The sequence below is a fragment of the Dipteris shenzhenensis genome, chromosome 26 (genome assembly GCF_047967505.1).
Source record: "Dipteris shenzhenensis isolate YYH24624 ecotype China chromosome 26, Dip_SZ_1.0, whole genome shotgun sequence".
Classification (NCBI taxonomy): Eukaryota; Viridiplantae; Streptophyta; class Polypodiopsida; order Gleicheniales; family Dipteridaceae; genus Dipteris; species Dipteris shenzhenensis.
In genome coordinates, this window is record NC_141621.1 from 33,651,105 (window position 1) to 33,656,438 (window position 5,334).

General features: G+C 42.6%; 1 long non-coding RNA gene and 1 pseudogene across 1 annotated transcript in view; one reads left to right on the forward strand and one right to left on the reverse strand.

Moving 5' to 3' along the window:
• Positions 1-1,519: 1,519 nt before the first annotated feature.
• LOC147884980 (uncharacterized) lies at positions 1,520-2,034 on the reverse strand (annotated as a pseudogene).
• Positions 2,035-3,957: 1,923 nt separating this feature from the next.
• The window catches only part of LOC147884981 (uncharacterized), a 1,532-nt gene continuing 155 nt past the window's right edge, over positions 3,958-5,334 (forward strand). Inside the window, exons 1-3 of the long non-coding RNA XR_015543582.1 lie at positions 3,958-4,202; positions 4,466-4,546; positions 4,710-5,334. The exon at positions 4,710-5,334 is cut by the window's right edge and continues 155 nt beyond it. This is a non-coding gene — a long non-coding RNA (uncharacterized LOC147884981). The remainder of the gene's footprint in view (positions 4,203-4,465; positions 4,547-4,709) is intronic.

Sequence of the window (5,334 nt, forward strand, 5' to 3'; positions counted from 1 at the left end):
TCTTCTCAAGAAATATGTTGGTAGATAAATACTCAACAAGAGTCTCTGCCCACTTTGGTGCTATTGGTGACATATGATAGGGAGTTATGCCATTAAGAACATTGGGATCTATACCCATCTCACAAGAATAACCTCTAACATAGTCATATACATCTTTCCTCATAGAAGGCCAAAAGACTCCCATGCGTTCCACTCTTTGTAAGGTTTTCTCTAGAGCCATATGGATATTACCTATTGCCACATGTGCCTACTCCAGGTAAGACTTTGCTTTGTGTGCATCAATGCACAATCGTAGAACTTTATCTCTACCTTTCTTGTACAATATACCATTCTTAGACACTATATGTCCCTAAGATCTTGCCTTGTCATACCATGAACACGCACTTTTCTAGATTCAAGCACAGCCTATAAAGTCTGCACTTGTCAAATATAGCTCTAAGTTGTGATAAATGGTCTCCTCTTTATCTGGAGTGAATGCATAAATTGTCAACATAAAATTCCAGAAAATTTCTCAAAAATTCTCTAAGTATGTGACACATGAGTCTGTGAAAGGTGGTTGGTGCATTCGTCAACCCAAACGACATAACTCGATAGGCAAACATGCCTCTTTCATGGCAAATGTCATCTTGTGTTGATTGCATAGTTCAATGGATAGCTGATTGTATCCCAAAAGCCCATCCAAGAAGCTATACGCTTCTGCACCCGCTACCCTCTCGATCACATGGTCTAATATCGGCAGAAGATAATTGTCCCGTACGGTAGCAGCATTCACCTTCTTAAGATTTACACATACTCGTAACTTTTTGTTCTTTTTGGGAACTACCACAAGTGGTGAAACCCATTCCATATGCTCAATCTCATAAATGAGTCCCGCTTCTTTAAGCTTATTAATTTGCTCATCAATTTTCTGAGCAAAATTGCCATTGTAAGAATACAGACGCTGTTTGCATGGCTTAGCATCATCCCTCATCGGAATAGTATGTTGGCATACTTCCGGATCTACTCCCTTTATGTCCTTGTAAGACCATGCAAAAACATCTCTATACTCATGCAACAACCTAATTATTGCCTGTACTTCTTGTTCATCAAGATCTATAGCTATGTATACTGGCCTTGGATCCTCCCCTCGAAGAGCAAGATCCACCCGTTTCGCATCTTCAGGTCCATCATAAGACACATCGGGAGTGATACTCATTCTATCCGGCTTCTGAACTAATATCTTTCTTTCCTCGACTGTATACTTCTTGTAATGTGAAGGAACACCTAAAGACTATTTGTCATTCTTGTTTTTTGTGTCATTGTTCATTTCCCATTTTGACAGACAATATTTGTCCTTTCCCTTACTTTCGTTGTGGTTACTTTCATTTTTTGTTTCTTTTTCAAGTGGCATTGAACTTTTCATTTCAATTTCAGTTTACGGGCATCAAGTTCAAAGATTTGTGTTAAGTAGCAACTTGACACCTTGTCTTTGATGCAATCACTAGCACCAACCCATTTCAAATATTGAGACTTCCCATTACTACTCGTTCTCATCACCACTGTCTTCTTCCTGCACTGTTTCAACATTGTTCCAACCCGATGACATCATTAACTTTAAGCTCATTTGATTTGCCGTTTTGTTGTCTCTGGCTTAGGTTAAGCTCAACTTGAACATGTTTTCCATTCCTAAGTTTCAACATCGTCTTCTTTGATTTCTTGGCAAACCTTCTCTCTCGTTTATTTGGTTTTCGTCTTTTTGACTCATCTTCAAAGAGAGTTTCATCTGATACATCATAGAATTCCAACTCGTTATCCTCAATATCAGGCTCCTTGTCATCTGATTCTCCAACCAGTTTCTCACCCTGAACGTCTTCAAATGGCGAGATATCCATCTTTATCGGCATTACCAAAGATTTCAAACTCTCATTGCTAGTACTTCCGTACCATATTCTTGAAGAATCTGCTCTAGGTCCTTCTAGTATGATCTCCTCATCATAATTGCCACTAGTGATATTTGTCTGCAACTTCAATCACTTAAACCATTCTCACAGACATGATGTCATAACCATCTTCATCACAATGCTTGACAGCATGAACATTTGTGCAAACATCTAACATAGCGAGAATATCATGCCAACCATATGGTTCTAACTCATGTTCCAGAAAAGGTTCAACAATATAGTCTTATGAGCTTCAGCTCCTTCACTATTTCCTTGATGGGTGTATTAAAAACATCCTTGAAGGAATGATGGTACAGACTCATCCTGATCTACAGTGGAAATCATGTCCTTGATGGGGTATTAAAAACATCCTTGAAGGAATGATCTCGTAAGTCAATATGAGTTGTGGCACTTGGCTGTCGTAGTAGGTAGATGTAGTTGTAGCCCCAATCTTAAATCATTTTCAATGGGCGCATGAATGGGCGACCTAGGATGATCTCATAGTTGGGCTTCCTTCCGAAATCCACAACCGCAAAAGTGTGTTCATACTCTCTTCCGCATGAAGTCACAACTACTTGCTCAAGTAAGCCGATTGGAGACTCAATGAATCCATCTGCTAACTGAAGCCTCATCCTTGTCTTTCTCAAGGATGGTTTACCCCGAGATTCCCATATTTGCTTGGTGGCTATGGCTACTCCTGCTCCACTATCCAATATAGCCATACTCTTGACTTCATTGAATTCCACAAGTAAAGTAGTGTTGCCATCCTCACCATCACAGTAGTTTCCTACTTTGTTGATGGGAACAGGCTCATACTTCACTCTCTTTCTCTGGTCATCCTCCCCTTCAACATCTTATTAACTGTCATCATTAGATGAGAAGTTTGAATTCCCATCTTGGCCAAGCACTTTATGACCTCTTGCCATAACTCTGGCTTAACTTTAAGTACATCCGCTAATGGTAGCATTACTTGAACCGATGTGGAAAGCAATGCTTGAAGATTGGCAGTATCCAATATGTTTGGAGTTGGGTGGTATTACATAGGTGCCCTCTTGACATCCTTTTCACTATTATCATCTCCCAAGAAAGAAGGTAATTCTTTCATGGTCGATGCTTTACTTGACTTGGATGAGGATGGTGTTGCAACACCATACCTAGATTCTATTTCTAAATGTGTTTGTTCCTTATCTAGGTCTATCTCCATGATAGGTGCTTTCCCTTTATTTTCTTTAGCATTTTTCTCTCTAATTTCGTTCCAAAGAGTTCTCATCCAATCTTTGTCTTTCTCATCTGGAAAACTATTTGGCACGAATGTTACGTTTCTTTGCATTGACTCAGCACCTCCGGGCATGTTTTCTTTTGTCTCAATGTACTTTCTGCTTACCCATCTTCTTCGATGAAGTAGCTGAGTCTACATCGATGGAAGGGCAAGGACTGAAGCTAACAATATTGAAGGTGCTGATGGCAGGGGGAGACGATTAAGCTGTCGCTAAAAGTGGAGCTGCTTCCACAGCGATGGAGATGGTATGGGGCATTGGGAAGGACAGAGAGCGCGTGACTAATGAGCAAAGGTGTGGAGATTGGGAGACAGAAGCTTGCAGTGATGAAAAACAGTGAAGGAGGAAGGGAGGACGACGAAGGCGACAAGGAGTGGGAGGGGAATGAATGCGAGAAGGAAAGCCGATTGATTGGAGCTATGAAGTCTACGGAATGATTGATCAGCTGCCGGAGATGGTTTAAGAGCTTTCTGTCGCCATGGCAGCCCTTGTAAAAGCATCCACTTTGTGAAATCAAGTCTTCTCCACCATTTTGAAGTATGAATCTCAAATAGCCTCTCTCTCTCTCTCTCTCTCTCTCTCTCTCTCTCTCTCTCTCTCTACACACACACACACACACACACAACAAGGTAACTCGTACACACACACAACAGGTAACACATTATATGTGTGTGTGTGTGTAGAGAGAGAGAGAGAGGGACGCGTCTAGGGCGCCATCGCTGTCACTGTTGCTGCTCCGACATTGTCTTTCCGAGAGGGCAAGAGAGAAACACAAGTTGGGCAGTTATGGCTCTCCCAACCCTGGCTGAGGTCATGTTGGAGCCCGTCTCGCCTGAAACCTATCTTCCCAAAGAGTTAAGGAAGAGCAACGAGAAGACGCTTCCGATGGGGGGCGGCAGAACGCCTTTGAAAATTGCACGATGGGACAGTTTCGAGCAAATGCTGGAGGCTTGGTGGACTCAGAGGATAAGCAGTGCAAGTGTTGCACCTCATGACATCCTTGTAGGTAAAGCCGCATCGCAGGCCCATCCAAATGTTTTCCTGCCATTTGGTTCTATTACCAAAGAGGATGGTGTGCGAGCAGCACTCACAGCGTGTGTATTTACACCTGTCAATGAAGCCCTCAGATTAGGCATGCAGAGAGAGTTTCTCCTAAATGAAACAGAATCCGTAAAATGTGTCAAGTCCAATGTGGATTGATGTGGCTTCATCATTAGCCCTAACTCATCTGATTTGTATGTGCGATGCCGCTTGCCTATCGAAGTGAAGCCACCGTGGCAGTTCCAGTTGCTTGATACGAATCATGTGGTCGAGTTGCTCTCATCAAAGAACAAAGCTGATCGTGACAAGGTTAGGTTTGCCATTGCACAGATCTATTTGTACATGATATTGGAAGAGGCTGAATATGGTGTCATTTGCTCAAAGGAGCAGTTTATATTTTTGAAGAGGGTTCGTAAGCCTGAGGAGAAGGCTCTACTGATTTCCAGGACTTTTGGATGTGCTGACTCTATAGGCATTCGCAGATGCGTATTGTTCATCTGCCAGCTAGCAGAGTCATCTAACATGATCAGTCGGACAGCTGTTGACCAAGCTGGGCTGACCCCTCTGGAGAGAAAACTAGTGACACCAAAAGGCATGAAACGGCAGCGACGTATCCCACCTACACAAGTAAGGGTGCAACCAGACAGACGAGCAAAATTAACAACAGTTTGCGAAGCTGTACTGAGCACACAGTGTAGAAATAGACCAGCTTCCCATTCTACAGAGCTCGAGTTGGACGGAGCACCATATCAGGAGTTGGAGTGGGTGTATCTTACAGACGATGGGCCACCTTTGCTCTAGGCTGAGCACATGCATGGGAGTGGTGATTGGAAGGTTGATACAGCCACCCTGGACCATTGGTTTAAGCAGCTTGCTGAATTTGATATTTTCTCCTTTAAGTTGGGGACGGTACTTTCAAGTGGAGGGAAAGTAATTGTCCGACAAGGCATGTTTTGTGGCGTAGAAGCAGCAATTAAGATGTTTGACCTTACAGATGATGCACAGGACACAATTTCAGAGTTTTACAATGAGGTAAAAGCTTACACTGTTCTACAAGACCTTCAGGGCATTGCTGTACCATATTTGTGTGCATATGG